This window comes from Scyliorhinus canicula, chromosome 16, assembly GCF_902713615.1.
Source record: "Scyliorhinus canicula chromosome 16, sScyCan1.1, whole genome shotgun sequence".
NCBI lineage: Eukaryota > Metazoa > Chordata > Chondrichthyes > Carcharhiniformes > Scyliorhinidae > Scyliorhinus > Scyliorhinus canicula.
Genome location: NC_052161.1, coordinates 71,572,549 through 71,592,192, shown reverse-complemented (window position 1 = coordinate 71,592,192; position 19,644 = coordinate 71,572,549). Strand labels below are relative to the sequence as shown.

Below are 19,644 nucleotides of genomic sequence, written 5' to 3'. Positions count from 1 at the left end.
TCACTGTTCAATGGCCCTTGCTGGAAGTGGACACCGATGTTAGGTGAAGAGAATATGACAATTGGTGCAATGCCCCTGCAGTTAAATAGCTTGTCACCATTTGCCATCAGGAATGGACACAAAGAATTAATACTTATGTGCACAACTGGAGATTTGCCAAAACACAGTAATTTTATCTGATTCATTACGATTCAGCCACCCAATTCAGTTTCCTATTAATAGAGATTTTCAAAGGCTTTCTTCTCCCTCCCACTCTGATTTCCCTTCAGTTCACTGAGCTCTTCATTCATCATCCATTGAAGTACATTATTTTGTTAATACCTGTACTCTTTATTCATTCACTTCCTTCATCAGTGCCCACAATTTCCAATCCTCTTGCTATGCAATTAAATGTCATGGGGAAAGGTGCAAAGTTTGGCAAGGCATGAACACATTCAGGAAAGGAAGGATTGAGGGAATCTCAGCAGGAAAAAAAGGAAAAGAAAGAAACTGTTTGAAAACTACCAAAATGCAATCTTGATTTGTACCTGAACAGTACAGAAAGAAAAATCATGAGATATGTACAACATAAAGAAACAGAAGACTTGAAAAGCAATAGTTGAACATTAGACAGTTATAAAATTTTGAGATTTATGACTGGATAAGTAGCAAGTGAATGGTATCCAATCATTTTGGACACAAGTTAAGGATCTGATATTTAATTGGACAAGCAGAAAGAGAACTATTCACAACATCATGGCAAATGCATCTCAAGAACACATCAACTATTATGTCAATATGCAAATCCTATTAGATCCTGCTACGGTTATGTGCCACCTTGTCCTGTAAGAGAGGGTGCAGTGTATCATGTCAGTGAGTGTGTGATTTGTTTGGCTATGTAATGGCTATCTGTTTCCACTACATTCTCAGTAAGTGTCGGGAAGGCCCCCTTGCTTCCTGCGGATATACGATAAAAACCTTGAAGCACCTACTTTTCTATGTTGTGCCATGTTTCTGTCTTTCCAATCTCAGATTCAGTTCCCACAGGGCTCCCTGTGACTTGTGGCACAAGACACTTCCTCCTGCCACAATGCACTCCCCTTTAAAAGCAGCACAGGATGATCACAATATTGTTCCATTGTTTTGAACATACAGCCAATCAACAGTGCGATTTGCACTAGCTGGACGCTGAAAGCATTTAAAACAGTATACAGCATGAATGAGTGTGTTGCCTATGTTGCAATCAATGAGCATGGAGTAATCACGCCCTTGCACAATTAGTGCAGGCTCAGGTCCCCATTAACAGTTCAGGTCCTTACTGCCTTCTACTAATGGCCAAGAACTAAAAGCCATGAATTGCACACATACCACAAAGCTTTGCTTCCACAATTCTGCAACTCACCCACATTCTAATTGCATTTAGGTACTTCCTAACTAATATTCTTTAGTTCAAATCTATACAGGAAGCCAATTAGAACTTCAACTGGAAAGGATTTGGAAAAACTGACTAAAAATGCAAAACATTTTGACACTTTCTATTGTTACTTATCAACATAAAAGATTGCATCAATATTATTTAAGCATTCAATACTAACTATCAAATTATCCATCACATTAAAAATGAAGTCGTCCTGCCGGAGCTACAGACAGGGCTGGGGACAGATATTTTAGCCTTTGCCTCACTGATTGCTCGCAGGCAGGTCCTGTTGGGGTGGAGGTCAGCTTCTCTGCCCTGTGCCTCACAGTGTGGATGGGGCACTTAATGGAATTCTTATACCTTGAAAAAGTTAAGTTCACCTTGAGAAGCGCGATTGAGGAGATCTACAAAAGGTGGCATCCATTCCTTCTGTATTTGAAGGAGTTGATCACCGTCAGCTGCTGGTGGGGGGGGGGGGGGGGGGCACAGGGGGTTGGTTTTTCTTTGTATTAGTTTGAATTAGGGTGGGGTGTTAAAAACTTAATAAAGGGGAGAGGCATGTGGTGCAGTGGTTGGCACTGGGACCACGGCGCTGAGGACCCGGTTTCGAATTCCAGCCCTGGAGTTAGCACATTCTCCCCATGTCTGCGTGGGTTTTACCCCCACAACCCAAAAATGTGCAGATTAGGTGGATTGGCCATACTAAATTGCCCCTTAATTGGAGAAAAAAATAATTGGGTACTCTGAATTCAAAATAAAACTTAATAAAATATTTTTAAAAAATTTAAGGCATAATCCATGATCACCAGGTATGTTATAAATCAATGTGTATAACTTTCTTGTTTCCTCTCAAATCATTTTGCTTGAGTGGTATTATTTCAATTTAGAGATTCCTGAGGGCTCTGTTCTCCCTCCCACACTTCTTGCTTTATATTTTCCACTGATTATTCAAACCTTACCAGTTTTTGATAATATTTACACCCTTTATTCATCAATATCGTTCTTCAGAATATACAATTTCCAATCGTCTTGCAATGCAAATAGTCTGGAGAGGGTGGAAAACTCACCTGAAGAAAAATCCTTCATTAACAAATCAGTAATGCCACAGCATGCTCATAAATGGCATTCCCCAATTCCATTGTTGGCGTGTGTATTATAAAGAAAACCAGCATCCTAGGTATTTTTTCTACAGTGATATTCATAGCCTCAGAACTGCCTCTGCCCTTAGCTCTTGTCCTGGGCTAGTACGCGGTCAATTCCAGCCCCACTTGACCCGGGGTTGCAACACAGGTGAAATTAAAGTTACTTAAACATCCAATGTATTTGGTTTGATCCCGGTTAAGTACAGCCACCAGGTTTGTAAATTTGAACACAGTCAACCTTTTATAATTTACAGTAATTAGTATTAAATAGGCAATAATACAACTGCTGAATTACAATCTAATTCCCAACAATCCCTTCCTATGTCACCCTACTCTATACACATACACACAAACATAGAGGGAAAAGGTGGTGGAGAGGGAAGAAAATGATGAAAAAATGAAAGATAGGGGGCTGGATTCTCCATTCGCCGACGCCAAAATCGCATTTGGCGATTGGCCGAAAAAATCAAAGATTCCGACCAAATTGGGGGGGGGGACATATCGACGGCCTCAGGACGCTGCCCGAGCCCCCCCCGATGCTTCACCCCTGAACGGCCAACGTCCCGACAGCGTCTTCCCGTCGGGAACTCGGCATGGCGGCTGCAGACTCAGTCCACCACCGCCACAGTCGGGGGAGGGCCGACCGCGGGCAGGGGGGACTTTATCAGGGGCTGGGGGCACTGTGGGGGGTGGTCCAGGGCGTGCGAGCTGGCCAAAGGGGAGCCACTATTTTGCAGGCCAGGTCCATGAGCGGCTGCTGCCATGTTGTATGGTGCGGACGTGGCAGGCCGCCGCCACGTGCATGGGCGGCCACGGACCCGGCAATTCTCCGGGCCGTATCGGCAGCTAGAGCTGGGTGCTCAACACTGCCGGCACGCTAGTTCCCAGCTACACGGAGGATCGGTGGCCGTTTTGCGCCGGATTTTCGGGCATAAAACGTCACTTTTCCCACACTGGCGTGAGGACATAGCCTCACAATCGGAGAATCCAGCCCAGGGACCTTTGACTTCAGATGGATATCTTTCAGTTAAATTCTCTCTCGAGTTTAGACCTTCAGTCGGATAAATTATTTTCCTTCAGCTTGTAATGGTCTTCACTGCAGACCCGCAGATATAGTAGGCAGCCAGCAGCAGAGGGAGAAAAACACAAGTTTCTTACAAAGAATAAAGAACAAAGAATAATACAGCACAGGAACAGCGTTTGTATGGGTGGGTAAGAACCTGAGAATTCCCAAACCGACACTGCAAAGAAGAAAAATCAAAGGGGGCTTGGTTTGCCAAACCTATAATACTACTACTGGGCAGCAACAGCAGGAAGAGTGAGGGGATTGTTATGTGTTTTATTTCTACGACTGGGTCTTTACTCTGGCTCTGTTCCAATTAGGGCAATCAGTGGATTTGCCTTCTTTCTATTTTGTCTATGTCCGAATGCTCAGAGTCGCCAGGTATCGAATGATACCACCACAAGTTTCAACCGGCTATCGATCAAAGAGCCAAACACCAGTTAGTTAGTTCAAGGTCAAGGGTACTTTATTTACATACAATCAATCATGCAACATAAACACTACTAGTTAACTACACCTATTACTAAGACAACCTGTACTTAACTTCGGGCACCCGGTTTAGGTCAGGAAACAGTGGCCGCTATTCAATTCTGGATCTCTTGGGTTCGAAGGGGTAACTGCTGCTCAGCTGTGCTCATCCGTCTGGTAGTGGCCGTTGAACTTGAACTTGCTTCTGGGGTTGCTGCGATTGCTGATGACCGTGGTACCAAGGCCAAAAGAGAGCGAGCATATGGCAAACTCTTCCTTTATACTCGGGGGAGCTTTCGCGCTCTTTTGGGCGGTCCTTCGATTTAGGCCTTACTAATTGGGTGATCCCAATTAGTGGGCGGGGATTTGGATGGCTGGGCGTGTCCCAAGTGGTCATTGACCCCATTGTTTGTGTTTCCCTTGGACAGGGAGTAGCGTCGAAATGTCTGGGACTGTCCCGGTTGCTGGAGTACCAGTCCTTTGTGTTGGGGGAGATGGACCATCACCTGCTAATCGGCCTGATTAACATGATAATGGGACAGGGTTTCGATACCATCTGGACTGTGCTGACAAATATGCATTTCAGGCTCAGAACCTGCCTGACTCTTGGCTTGTCCATTTTACCCATCAGTCTTTGTGTGTTTCTCTGTGCTTAGTTGGAAGTGGCCATTCCAGATGGCTACAGGATGGGTACAAGAACCCAACACAGATTGGGTACAAATGGAGGAGGCATCCTGTAAAGGAACGACCCTCCAGACCCTGGCTACAGCAGCACTCCCATTCTCCTCAACAAGAAACACAATGAGCCCAGTGGTAGCGGCCACGCTGAGAACATGAACCCAGTTGAGACAACACTTCGGGACAACCAAAATGTCCCTTATGGCCCCCATCTAGGGCAATCACAGATTCCCCCCAGCAATGCTAGATACCACCTTCAAAAGATGGAGGCTGGGCGGAGGCACACTGATGGTCGGGGACTTCTATGTAGGGCGCAGACTGGCGACACCGGACAAACTGAAGTGGAAGTGTAAACTAGCAAAAGGACAGGAACTGAGACACCTCCAAATAAAACACTTCCTCCGCAAAGAGACAGTAGGGTACCTCGGGGCCCCAGAAAAAAAATACCAGAGCACCTGATCGGCATAAGCAGCGAGAAGGGGGGGGGGGGGTGTTGGCCAAATATACATAGAACATAGAACAGTACAGACCCTTCAGCCCATGATGTTGTGCTGACCATTTATCCTAATCTAAGATCAACCTGACCTAGACCCCTTCAATTTACTGCTGTCCATGTGCCTGTCTAAGAGTTGCTTAAATGTCCCTAATGACTCTGACTCTACCACCTCTGCTGGCAGTGCATTCCACACAGCAACCACTCTCTGTGTAAAGAACCGACCTCTGACATCTCCCCTATACCTTCCTCCAATTACCTTAAAATTGTGTACCCTCGTGACAGCGATTTCCACCCTGGGGAAAAGTCTCTGGCTATCCACTCTATCCATGCCTCTCATCACCTTGTAAACTTTTATCTAGTCACCTCTCTGCCTTCTTCGCTCCAGTGGGAAAAGCCCTAGATCCCTCAACCTTTCTAAAGACATAAGACATGCCCTCCAGTCCAGGCAGCATCCTGGTAAATCTCCTCTGTACTCTCCAAAGTATCCACATCCTTCTTATAATGAGGCGACCAGAACTGGACACAACATTCCAAGTGTGGTCTAACTAGGGTTTTATAAAGCTGCAGCAAAACCTCACGGCTCTTAAAACTCAATCCCCCTGTTAATTAAAGCCAACACACCAAACACCTTCTTAACAACCCTATCAACCTGGGTGGGAACTTTGAGAGATCTATGTACGTGGACCCCAAGATCCCTCTGTTCCTCCACACTTCCAAGAATCCTACCTTTAACCCTGTATTCAGCATTCAGATTTGACCTTCCAAAATGAATCACTTCACATTTATCAAGGTTGAACTCCATCTGCCACTTCTCAGCCTAGCTCTGCATCCTGTCAATGTCCTGTTGTAACCTGCAACAACCCTCAACACTATCTACAACTCCACCAACCTTCGTGTCATCGGCAAACTTACTAATCTACCCTTCCACTTTCCCATCCAACTTATTTATAAAAACCACAAAGAGCAGAGGTCCCAGACCAGATCCTTGCGGGACACCACTCGTCACCGACCTCCAGGCGGAAAACTTTCCATTCGCTACCACTCGCTGTCTTCTTTTGGCCAGCCAATTCTGTATCCAGTCAGATAAATTTACCTGTATCTCATGCCCCCTAACTTTCTGAACAAGCCTACCATGGGGAACCTTATCAAATGCCTTACTGATTCCATATACACCACATCCACTGCCCGACCTTCAGTGTGTCTCGTCACATCCTCAAACAATTCAATGAGGCTTGTGAGGTATGACCTGCCCCATATAAAGCCATGCTGACTATCTTTAATCAAACTATGTTTTCCTAAATAATCATAAATCCTATCTCTCAGAATCCTTTCCAATATTTTGTTCACCACAGACGAAAGGTCTGTAATTCGCAGGGATTTCCCTATTCCCTTTCTTGAACTGGGGAACAACATTCGCCTCCCTCCAATCATCTGGTTCTACTCCAGTGGAGAGTGAGGATGCAAAGATCATCGCCAACAGCGCAGTAATCTCCTCCCTCACCTCCCGTAGTAACCTTGGGTATATCCCATCAGGCCCAGGGGACTTGGCTATCCTGATGCTTTTCAAAATTTCCAGCACATCCTCCTTCTTAATATCAACCTGTTTGAGTCTACTAACCTGGTTCACATTGTTCTTATGAGCAACAAGGTCCCTCGCTCTCGAGAATACTGAAGCAAAGTATTCATTTAGGGCCTCCGCCCTCTCCTCAGACACTAGGCACAAGTTCCCTCCACTATCCCTGATCGCTCCTACTCTCACTCTGATCATCCTCTTATTTCTCACATAAGTGTAGGATGCCTTGGGCTTTTCCCTAATCCTTCCCGCCAAGGCTTTTTCATGCCCCGTTCTAGCTCTCCTCAGTCCATTTTTGAGTTCCTTCCTGGTTACCTTGTAACCCTCTAGAGCCGAGTCAGATCCTTGCTTACTCAACCTGACGCAAGCTTCCTACTTTCTCTTGGCCAGAAGCTCCACTTCTCTTGTCATCCAAGGCACCTTCATCTTGCCATTCCTTCCTCCTGTCAGTGGGACAAAACTATCCAGCACTCGCAGCAAGTGCTCCTTAAACAACCCCCACATTACTGTTGTGCATTTACCCAAGAACAATTGTTCCCACTTGATGCTCCTCAGCTCCTGTCTTAAAGCAGTATAATTTCCCCTCCCCCAATTAAATACCTTCCCATACTGTCTGTTCCTATCCCTCTCCATGACTATGGTAAAGGTCAAGGAGTTGTGGTCACTGTCACCGAAATGCTCTCCCACCGAGACATCTGACACCTGGCCTGGTTCGTTGCCGAGCACCAAGTCCAATATGGCCTCCCCCCTAGTCGGCCTATCTACATATTGAGTCAGGAATCCTTCCTGTACACACCTGACAAAATCTGTTCCATCCAAAGCCATTTGCACTAAGGAGGTTCCAGTCAATATTAGGGAAGATAAAGTCACCCATGACTTCTGCACTTTTCCAAGATCTGCCGCCCAATCTGTTCCTCTATCTCTCTGCTGCTATTGGGGGGGTGGGTGGGGGGGGGGGGGGGGGGGGGGGGTCTACAGAAAACTCCCAATAAAGTAACTGCTCCTTTCTTGTTTCTGACTTCCATTCATACTGATTCAGTAGACAAATCCTCCTCAACTACCTCCTTTTCTGCAGCTGTGGTGCACTCCCTAGTTAACAGTGCCACTCCCCCTCCTCTTTCACCTCCCTCCCTATTCTTCTGAAAACATCTAAACCCCGGAACATCTAACAACCATTTCTGCTCCTGTGAAATCCATGTCTCTGTAATGGCCACAACATCGTAGTTCCAAGTACTGATCCATGCTCTAAGTTCATCTCCCTTATTCCTGACACTCCTTGCATTGAAACAGACACACTTTAACCCATTCCACTGAGGTCAACTGTGCCCTCTCAACTGTCTATCCTTCCTCACAGACTTGCTGCATACGATTTCGGCCTGCTCAATAGCTACCTTATCGTCTGATCCATAGCTCTGGTTCCCACCCCCCTGCCAAACTAGTTTAAACCCTCCCGAAGAGCTCTAGCAAACCTCCCACCCAGAATATTGGTGCCCTCCAGTTTGGGTGCAATCTATCCTTCATGTACAGGTTCCACCTTCCCGAGAAGATATCCCAATGATCCACATATCTGAAGCCTTCCCTCCTGCACCAGCCCTGTAGCCATGTGTTCAGCTGCACTCGCTGTCTGTTCCTTGCCTCACTTGCACGTGGCACCGGTAGCAATCCTGAGATCACTGCTCTGCTTGCCCTGCTCTTAAGCTTCCAACCTAACTCCCTAAAATCACTTTTTAGATCCTCATCCCTTTCTTAGCTATGTCGTTGGTGTCTATGTGCACCACAACTGTTGGTTGCTCACCCTCCCCCTTAAGAATCCTGTAGACTCAATCCGAGATACCCCTGGCCCTGGCACCCGGGAGGCAGCATACCTTCCGGGAGTCTCATTCGTGATCACAGAATCTCCTATCCATTCCCCTAACCATCGAGTCTCCTATCACTATTTCTATTCTCCCCCTTCCCTTCTGAGCCACAGAGCCAGGCTCAATGCCAGAGACTTGGCCACTAGGACCTTCCCCGGTAGGTCATCCCCCGCAACAGCATCCAAAACGGTATACTTGTTTTGAAGGGGAACAGCCACGAGGGATCCCTGCACTGTCTGCCTGTTTGTTTTCCTTCTCCTGACTGTAACCCAGCTGTCCTGTACCTTGGGTGTGGCTACCTCCCTGTAACTCTTCTCTATCACCCCCTCTGCCTCCCGGATGATCCCTAATGCGGTCTCTGAGGAGCTGGAGTTGGGTGCACTTCCCGCAGGCGTAGTCACCGGGGATACTGGTGGTATCCCTCACCACCCATATCCTACAGGAGGAGCATGCAACTGCCCTAGCCTCCATCCCCTCGGATCTGAATTCACAAAGAGATTTAAAGGGGAAAAAAAGATTAAATACCCGTTAGGCCCTTTAAAAAAAAAATACTGTTGCTACTCTCCCTCTAAAATTAGTGATTCTGCGAAATGATACAAAATGAAAGGAGCACCTTGCTCCCTCCTCACCTAACTCCCTCAGTCACCAAACTCTCACTATAGTACTCAAATGGACCCAAATTCGGCACTCAGTGCAAACAAGGTCAGCATTGTAAGCTGGCTCACCTATATACTGTCTGACTCTAGCCTCTGAAAACTGGCCGAATCCAATTAACTAATTAACAAGCTCCAGCTGCAAAAAGCACCTCTGTTTAAAGCTGATTGAAAACTCACCTGCTTCTAAACCCAAACAGCAACTTTTAAGTTAATTAACTAAATAAAAGACAGAATTGGGAGAGGTTATAGAGGGGGGGGGGTCTGGTGTGAGGTGCTCCGGAGAGTGAATGCCTCCACCTCGTGTGCGAGGTTGGGGCTGATACAGCTGAAGGTGGTGTACAGAGCACACCTCATGAGGGCAAGGATGAGCCGATTCTTTGAAGGGGTAGAAGATGTGTGTGAACGTTGCGGTGGGAGGCCCCGCTTATCACGTTCATATGTTTTGGTCCTGTCCAAAGCTTGGGGAGTACTGGAAGGAGGTGTTTAGGGTAATTTCCAAGGTGGTGCATGTGAAGTTGGACCTGGGTCCCCGGGAGGCCATATTCGGGGTGTCGGATCAGCCAGGGTTGGAAACGGGTGCGGAGGCAGATATCATAGCCTTCGCCTCGTTGATCGCCCGAAGGCGGATCCTGCTGGGGTGGAGAGCGGCCTCTCCACCCTGTGTCCTGGCATGGCGAGGGGACCTGTTGGAATACTTGACCCTTGAGAAGGTTAAGTTCGAACTGAGGGGCAGCTCGGAGGGGTTCTACAAGTCATGGGCACTATTTATTATACACTTTCAAGAACTGAATAACATCGAACATTAGTTGGGGTGGGGGGGAGGGGGGTGCGGGGGTGGTGCAGGGAGTGCAGGGAGAGGGGGGCTGTGTATGTTGAAGATGGCTATGGGTAATCCCTGATTCCTTTTTTTTCTCTTTGTCATTTGTTTATGTTAACATGCGGGCTGATGTCTGGGCATGGTGGGAGGATGGGATCGTTGCTACTGTTATGGGGTCTGAGATATTTGTTGTTGGTTATTGATTGTTGGGTGTAAATTCGGGAGAAAAATTGTGAAAAAGGAGAATAAAAATATTTATTAAAAAAAACTAACTAAAAGACTAGACTTTAGATAAAAATTAACCCTTAATATCCCTCAGTCACCAAACTCTCACTGTAGCACTCAAATGCATCCAAATTCAGTACTCAGTGCAAATGGACAGCTACTGGACAGAGCGTGAACACCACTGGACGAGACCAGACAAAAATGGGAGGACGAACTGGCGACAGAGGCAGGGTGGGGACTCTAGAGCAATGCACTGAGCAGGGTAACTCCACCTCCTCCTGCGCAAGGCTAAGCCTAATGCAGTTCGAAGTAGTTCACAGAGCGCACCTGACCAGAACCCGAATGAGCAGATTCTTCCCGGAGGTGGAGGATAAGTGTGACCAGTGGCACAGGGTCCCGGCCAACCACACCCACAAGTTTTGGGCTTGTCCCAAACTTGCTGAGTTCTGGACAGCATTCTCTGAGGCAATGTCCAAGGTTGTGGGGGTGAGGGTGAAGCCATGCCCAATAGTGGCAATCTTCGGGTATCGGAGCAGCTAGAGTTACACAAGGGGAAGAGGGCTAACGCCCTTGCTTTCGCTTCCCTAATTGCACGCTGGAGAATTCTGCTCGGCTGGCGATCGGCAGCACCACCCACGGCTGCAGACTGGCTCATTGAATTTCTCTACCGGGAGAGGGTTAAGTACGCCATCCCTTGGGGGCAGTTTGTTGACCTGTTTCAAAACCTACTCGAGGCCAGCAACGAGGAGTAAGCTAAGAATAAAAGATAGATGAGGAACCCGGGGGGGTTGTATGTAGAAGGAAGGTGGGGAAACCACAAGAGAAGAGGACGAGTGCTGAAGCCAAGGGGGGGGGGGGGTGGCGGTGTGGGAGGAGGAAGGGTGGGAGGGGTAGGAAGGGAGGGAGAACTATAGCCTGATCCAGTGGGCAACAAAATGTACATAGAGTCAGTATATGAAGGACAAAATCAACCTCTCTGTACAATAAAGTAAATTAGCACGGGCAAAAAAAAATTTAATGTATAGACACAACTGTTTGTAAATATGAGAAATGCCAATAAAAAGATTTCCAAAAAAAAGTTTCCCAATTTTCCCCGCTCCCTCGCTGGTGATGTCACGAGGTTCACGCCCATAAAGGTAGTGAACCTTACTTTAATAGTTTTACCTCAATTTCCATGTTATTAGCAGGCACCCAGCCACACAATCTTCCTCACAAAATATTAATATCTTGTTGATGTGATATCACGGAGAATCGCCGGGCCACATTCCATTGTGGAATTTGATTCTCCGCTCCCGCGCCAATTGCGATTTCGGCACGGGGCTCCGGAGAATCCAGCCTGTGGCTTGGCAGTGTACACTCTTGTATACAGCAGCCAGTAAACCAAGGTTACTTACACCAAGTGAAGACTCGCTAGACAACAGACCTCACTCCTCGCCAACTAGATCAGAGGCACCACTCTGGCTCCACTAATACTGGAAGATTTGCATCATCTCCACTGAGGAAACCCCACCAACAAGAAGAGTCATCAAGACACCCACCAATAGGAACGGCATGTGGCACAGTGGTTAGCACTGGGACTGCGGTGTTGAGGACCTGGGTTTGAATCCTGGCTCTGGGTCACTGTGTGTGGAGTTTGCACATTCTCTCCATGTCTGCATGGGTTTCAACTCCACAACCCAAAGATGTGCTGGTCAGGTGGACTGGCCACACTAAATTGGCCCTTAATTGGAAAAGAAAAATATTTGGGTAATCTAAATTTTAAAAAAAGACACCCACCAACAGGGCGTCTCAGGAAGGGATATAACCCTGCTTCCGGCCCCTTGACACAGTAAGCGAAACCCATTAAAAGTCCTCTGGGTGCTCAATTTCTATTCACTGTCCAAAGATGTGCAGGATTGGCCATAATCAATGCCTGGGGTTATAATGATAGGGCAGTGGACCAGGCCTAGGAAGAGTGCTCCCTCAGAGGGTTCAAGGCCGAATGGCATTCTTCTGCACTAGAGGGATTCAATTGAATCATTAGGACAAACACCAACGGGGTCTCAGGTCGGGATACAACCCTGCCCCCCCCCCCTATTGACTGACAGGACTGCTACTGGTCTTCTCCGCTTCATCCATTCTCGTTAAGATATCTCATAGTTCATCAATGTGAACATCAATAATCTGTGCTGGGGAGCCAAGACCATCATCCACAACTTCATTCACAATTGCAGCCATCATCTTGCGGCAGTGGCATCGGCAAAGCGTAGGCCTGCTCACCAGCAAAACCACCACTGTGAAATGGGCTCCACCATGGCCATCTCCGACCGTCTCAGTCAAACAAGGATTTTCTTGATTTAACTCGACTCCCCATCGTCAAAATTAAGCCAGAATTGTCCAAGAACATAGTGCAGAACATATTAAAATGACTAACTCCAAAGCAGCCGCTTCTGTGCTCACATCACGTGACCCCCCCCCCCATCTCATCAGTTTTAATAGGATGGCTAAAAGTGGATTTAATTAATCTAAGAAGATTCACTTGCTTTTGGCTCTTCAACTCCATATCTGTCAAGGGGGTAGGGTTGTATTCCTCATGGGCTCCCCATGCACAGTGGACAGAATTTTTGAAAAATTTGTACAGAGTGCTGGATCAGGCGAAGAAAGCAATGTAAAACTTGCTGCTTTCATTTGCCAGATCAAATGGCACTCCATGTAATTTCAAAGGGCTGGTGAGAATCACACAGCCCGCTGGGAGGGGACGACTGCCAGTAAAGTTGGGATTCAGAGATCAGGACGGACAAGGGGACATTCCCAATCCTCCTATACAGACAGCCAACCCCCCCCCCCCCCCCCCCCCCCCCCACCCCCACCACTCATGGTTGTGTTTTCCCCTCCTCACGCATGCAGACATCAGGGTGTCCTGGCCTCCCCGTATCCCCCCACACCACATCCTTACCAGCAGTGGGGCACCTCCCTCTTCCCATTCTAAATGTCCGCCCCTCCCCACCGCTATGTAGGCACAACCCCATCTCCCTCTACCACCGTCAGCAACACCCCCCCACCCCGCAACATAATGGGAACCTCCTCAATGGAGTTCCCCAAAGACCCTGCCCACTGACACTGCCAAGCTGGCACTGCCCTCTGCTCTGCCCAGTCAGAGCCAAACTCGATGGGTTGAGGTGATTAGCTCAGATGCATTTCAGCGGAAGCTAGGATGTGCATATGGGGGAGAAAAGAATAGAATCCTTACAGTACAGGAAGAGGCCATTTGGCCCATCGAATGTACACTGACCCTCCAAAAGAGCACTCTACCTAAGTCCACTCCCCTATCTCTGTAACCCCATGTATTGATCATGGCCAATCCACCTACCAATCAATAGCATTTATTAGCCAGAAATAGATTTTAAAAATAGTACTTTCTCAAAATAATAATAAAAATAATAAATCTTTCTACTTACAATGCTAAACTATCTTGTTGATTAACCTCCAAATATGTAGTTACCGTTTACCCCTTTCAGCTTTATCAAATCAAGAAGCTAAACAGCTCTTTGAAGGCTGAAAAGAATTTTAATGATTTAAGTAGTCACTTCCAAAGTACTCCTCCAACATTTTTCAAAATGGCAAACAGTCAATTAGAAATAAAACATAACTACCACCATTTACATAACTGAGAAAATTACAGAGTTAAATGTGGTTTTGGTCCATCTTCTAGTTTCTAAATGTGCAGACAACTGAAGCAAATTTTCCCAGCACTGCATCCAATTAGATTAGGAATATGATTGTGCGCAGTGGTTAGCACTGCAGCCTCACGGCGCTGAGAACCCGGGTTCGATCCCGGCCCTGGGTCTCTGTCCGTGTGGAATTTGCACATTCTCCCCCATGTCAGCGTGGGTCTCACCCCCACAACACCAAAAGGTGTGCCAGCTAGGTGAATTGGCCACGCTAAATTGCCCCTTAATTGGAAAAAAAGAATTGGGTACTCTAAATTTATTTTTAAAAAAGGAATGTGATTTTGAATGCAGTGGGTTTTTAAGCTCCACAATATTGTAAGTAATGCATCTATCGCAGATGTCCTGGAGGCATAGCCCTTGCTGGATTAGCCAATGATAGATGCAGGATAAAAAAAAGAAGGATGCGAGTTAAATCTACATCAAAAGTGATCCGTCACGACTGTAAGCAGAATAATACTCTTCACTGCACCTCGACAATAAATAAATCAAGAGCACAGTTCAAGTATGAAACATTTCTCAAATCATTGCCCATTTCAGTTCTTCAATTTCAAGTCTTAATCTATTATTACTGTTGTTTGTATGGAGGATAAACTCCAACATTCAGCTAGATATCGCAATCAGTGCAGTGGAGATCAAAGGATATGGGGGAAAGTGGGATTAGGCTATTGAGTTGGATGGTCTGCTCTGACTATATTGAATGGCGGAGCAGGCTCCAAGGGCTAATGACCACCTCCTGCTCCCATTTTCTATGTTTCTAACATGGACTGTTTGAGCACGGTAGCACAGTGGTTATCACAGTTGCTTCACAAGGATCCCAGGTTCGCTTCCTGGCTTCGGTCACCATCTGCAGAGTCTGCACGTTCTCCCCGTGCCTGCGTGGGTTTCCCCCGGGTGCTCCGGTTTCCTCCCACAGTTTGCAGGTTAGGTGGATTGGCCATGCTAAATGTCCTTAGTGTCCAAAAATGTTGGGTAGGCTTACTGGGTTACGGGGATAGGGTTCAGATGTGGGCTTGGGTAGGGTGCTCATTCCAAAGGCCGGTGCAGACTCGATGGGCTGAATGGCCTTCTTCTGCACTCTAAATTCTATGATTCTATAATTCTATGAGCTGAACAGCTGGATCCATGTTGTAATTTCTATTTGATTAAACAGAAGCAGCAACCCTGCGGCTGTTTCCCCAAAAATGTTTCCAAAACAGTAAACATTCTAAATAAAGTACAATTTTAGATATTATACTCAACACAAAAAGATGAATATATAGGACAAATATAAAGAATGTAGAAGCAGTGGAGAGAGTGCAAGAGGATTTACAAGGTGACATCACGGCTGAGAGTTCAGCCATGCGGAAAAACTGGACAGCCTGAGCTCAAAACAGGGGCTGGGTTAGCACAGTGAGCTTGTAATGCAGAGCAAGGCCAGCAGCACGGTTCAATTCCTGTACCGGCCTCCCCTAACAGGCGCCGGAATGTGGCGACTGGGGGCTTTTCACAGTGACTTCATTGAAGCCTACTTGTGACAATAAGCGTTTATTATTATTATTATTATTATTTGTCTGGATGAAAGAAGGCAGAGGAGTGAGTGGCTCAATACAGGTCTTTAAAATTATGAAAGAGTTTGATCAAGATGCTGGAGAAGCTAATTCCACTTCCAAAAACCTGGGGCTATAAATGTCAAATTGCCACTATTAAAACCAACAGGGAATTCAGGGGAAATATCAGCACTCAGGGTGTGATTAAAACATGGAGTGTGCTAATAAAGTAATTGATGCAAATACATAGATGCATTGAAAGGGAAGCCACAAAAGTAATGAGATGAAAATCGATGGAAGGATATGCTGACAGGTCACGATTAAGCTATTCGAGTGGGAAGAGGCTTGGGTGGAGCCTGCATAAATGCTATGCAACTCCATGAATAAGCAAAAAGATATTAATATGAACAAAACTTGCACAATATATTGGGCTGGATTCTCCGTTAGCCGACGCCGAAATCGGGAAAGGCGATTGGGCAGAGAATAGCTTCCGACGACACAATTGTGGTTGACGCTGGTTTGACCCCAAATCGGGGTGCTCTGGCACCCCCAGAATGGCATAAATGGAGCGCTCACGGACTGAAAGTGCAGCAGGCATATCATTAGCAGGACAGGCGCCCGATGCTCCGGGGCCTCTGCTGTTCAGCATCTCCGATGGGCCCATTTAGGGCAGCACGGTAGCATGGTGGTTAGCATAAATGCTTCACAGCTCCAGGGTCCCAGGTTCGATTCCCGGCTGGGTCACTGTCTGTGCGGAGTCTGCACGTCCTCCCCGTGTGTGCGTGGGTTTCCTCCGGGTGCTCCGGTTTCCTCCCACAGTCCAAAGATGTGCGGGTTAGGTGGATTGGCCATGCTAAATTGCCCGTAGTGTCCTAAAAAGTAAGGTTAAGGGGGGGGGGGGGGGGGGGGGGGGGGGGGGGGGGGGTTGTTGGGTTACGGGTATAGGGTGGATACGTGGGTTTGAGTAGGGTGATCATGGCTCGGCACAACATCGAGGGCCGAAGGGCCTGTTCTGTGCTGTACTGTTCTATGTTCTATTTCCCAACGTCGTTGGGCTGCTGGCTAGGACACCGCCCGTGCTGGCTGCAGCAGGGGGGCCACTGACAGGGCCGGCCGAGCAGCCAGGGAGCCCCCCCCACAGGACTGGGGCAGTGCCCAGGCACCGACTGCCATTACGGTGGCCATCTTGCTGACCACCCACCCCAGCCCCTGGTTCTACACAGTGACACCGGCCGTATGGGTGCCCCCCCACCCCTAACCACCCACCAGGGCACCACCCAGGGCCATACCGACGGCAGCCCCCAGTGAGGGCATTGCCAGCAAACGGTGCCCCTGGCAGCAGGGATGTGTGCCAGGAGTGTGGGCACCGATGGGGCCTGAGTCCTGGGACAACGGCATGCGTGGGTGGGGCCGCAGTGCCAAGCAGGGCTACCATGTAGCCCATGGTACCTGGTTGTGCACAGGAATATGCACCATGATAACATGATGGCCTTTGACCCACTGCAGACAATGGCATTCGGACATCAACCCGTGATGCTGGCCGCTGTGGCGATGGCAGCAGCTCTGCAAGATGCCCTGTGATAGCGTGAGCGGAGATTTCTCAGAGAGGAGGCGGAGGCTGCAGCGGAGGACCGGGCTTCAGAGGGGCAGGTGGCAGCCGCTCAGGCTGGAGGGCCGGCCACCCAATAGACCAAGGAGGTGCCAAGGAGGCGCCGCATGAGGCCCCGCGTATACAGTGCCACATGGCATTCGAGGACCTTCCCGACCAGGCAAGCAGACAGAGACTGCGGATAAGGAGAGAGACTGTCAGACACATCTTCCAGATGATGGCACACCTGGCACCGCAAGAGAATGGCGGAGGACACCTGCTCCCGGTGACTGTCAAGGTGACGGTCGCCCTCAACCTCTATGAGACGGGGTCCTTTACCGTTTCACAGACATTGGTGCATAGGTGCATACGGACGCCCTGCATGCCCAGGCGGAGCACTACATACAGTACCCTGTGGACCGCGCCTACCAGGATGCCCAGGCAGCAGGGTTCGCTGCCATTGCCGGGATGCTCCGGGTCCAGGGGGTGATCGATGGTATGCAGGTCGCCCTACGGCCACCGGCGGATAACAGGCCTCTATACACAAACAGAAAGGGCTACCATTCAGCTGGTGTGTAACCAACAGATGCGCATTATGCATGTCTGCGCCCGATACCCAGGCAGTGTGCACGACGCATTCATACTGGCACACTTAATGATCCCCGACATGTTCGAGGGGTACCCCCGACCCCCATGGCTGCGGGGCTGGCTGCTGGGCGACAGGGGGTACCCGTTGCGGTCGTGGCTGATGACTCCTATCTGGAGGCCACAGACCGACGAAGAGACCCGCTACAATGATGCCCATACAGCGATCTGTGGTGTTGTCGAGAGGTGATTCAGGGTCTTGAAGTTGCACTTCAGGTGCCTGGACCGCTCCGGAGGGCCCTCCAGAACGAGGCTAGGAGGGTCGGCCGCATTGTGGTGGTCTGATGCACCGTTCACAATATAGTCCCGCAGAGGGGTGATGTGCTGGAGGAGGTGATGTGACCATCAATTCACTAGACACACGATTGGAGGTAAACTGTGGTTTTAATAGTCTTACAACTAAGCCAGCCTGCGACCAGAGGAACTGAGAGCAGGCTTACGGCTGCAGTACTGTATACTTCCGGTTAGTGGGAGAAGCCATGGGCGGAGCCAAGGGTGGAGCCCAGTACAAACTCATCTCACCCTATGGGCAGAGCCGTGCAACGGCTCACATACAGAGGCCACAAGGACACAATACAACGCAAGGCAATACAGTGTGAATTACGATGGCATATAATTCACCATATTCACCCCCTGTAAAAAAATCAAGTCCGGCGGAGTGACGGGTCTACAAATTGAGCCGGTCCGGTGGCCAAGTTATCCTTTGGGATCGGCGGAGCACCGGGGTTGCAGCCTCTTCGGGTGGCTGGGTGGTGGCGGTCGATGAGGGTACAATGGTGGACTCCGGGGGTGATTCGGTCCGAGCTTCGTACCTGACCGGTGCGACGGGTGATGGGGGGGGCGCAGGAAACCTGTAGGCGCAGGGGCGCGGAGCATGGGCAGTGAAACTATAGGTGCGGGGGGTTGGGTGGGGGGTACCTCGACGGTAGTGGTGGTGGTGGTGGTGGCGGATCCTGCAGGCGCCAGGTCCCAGAGGGAAATGGTGTGCTGACGGCCGTCGGGGTATTCAATGAAAGCGTATTGGGGGTTTGAATGGAGTAGTAGCACTCTTTCTACTAGTGGATCTGTCTTGTGTGCCCGGACGTGCTTCCAGAAGAGAACCGGGCCCGGTGTCCTCAACCAAGGTGGGAGCGAAGCCCCCGTGGTAGTGCCCCTAGAGAAAACAAATAGTCGTTCGTGAGGGGTCTGATTGGTGGCGGTGCATAGGAGGGACCTAATAGCATGGAGCGCGTCGGGGAGGACCTCCTGCCAGTGGGAGGTCGGGAGATTCCTGGACTGGAGGGTCAGTCGGACGGTCTTCCAGACCGTCGCGTTCTCCCCTCCACCTGCCCGTTCCCCCTGGGGTTGTAGCTGGTAGTCCTGCTCGAGGCAATGCCCTTGTCGAACAGGTACTGACGCAGCTCGTTGCTCATAAAGGATGAACCCCGGACTTCCGGTTGCGGCTATGTGGAGCTAAGCCGCACGTTCAGCAGCTCCCACTTTAATAGGACTTGCGGGCTCTTTTAAGGGCCCCAAACGGCGCTGATTCGACGATTCCCGGTGGATAAAGGAGTATGGAGCAAAACCCCCCGGGATTTATGGTGCGGACTCGGAGTGGGGCGAGGGGAAAAACGGCAGCAGCTCCCCTGGAAAAGCGGGGGAAGGTGGACAAAATGGCAGCCGGTGGAGCCCCTGAGGAGTGGAGGCAGTGGGCGGAGGAGCAGCAGGCGGCCCTTCTGCGCTATTTCACAGAGCTGAAAGGGGAGTTGTTGGAATCCCTGAAGGTAACGACTAGTAAGCTGCTGGAGACCCAGACAACTCAGGGT

General features: G+C 49.0%; 1 protein-coding gene across 1 annotated transcript in view; it reads right to left on the bottom strand.

Moving 5' to 3' along the window:
• cabcoco1 (ciliary associated calcium binding coiled-coil 1) overlaps positions 1-19,644 on the bottom strand; it is a 147,834-nt gene that overhangs the window by 46,706 nt on the left and 81,484 nt on the right. The gene's annotated exons all lie outside the window — the stretch shown is intronic.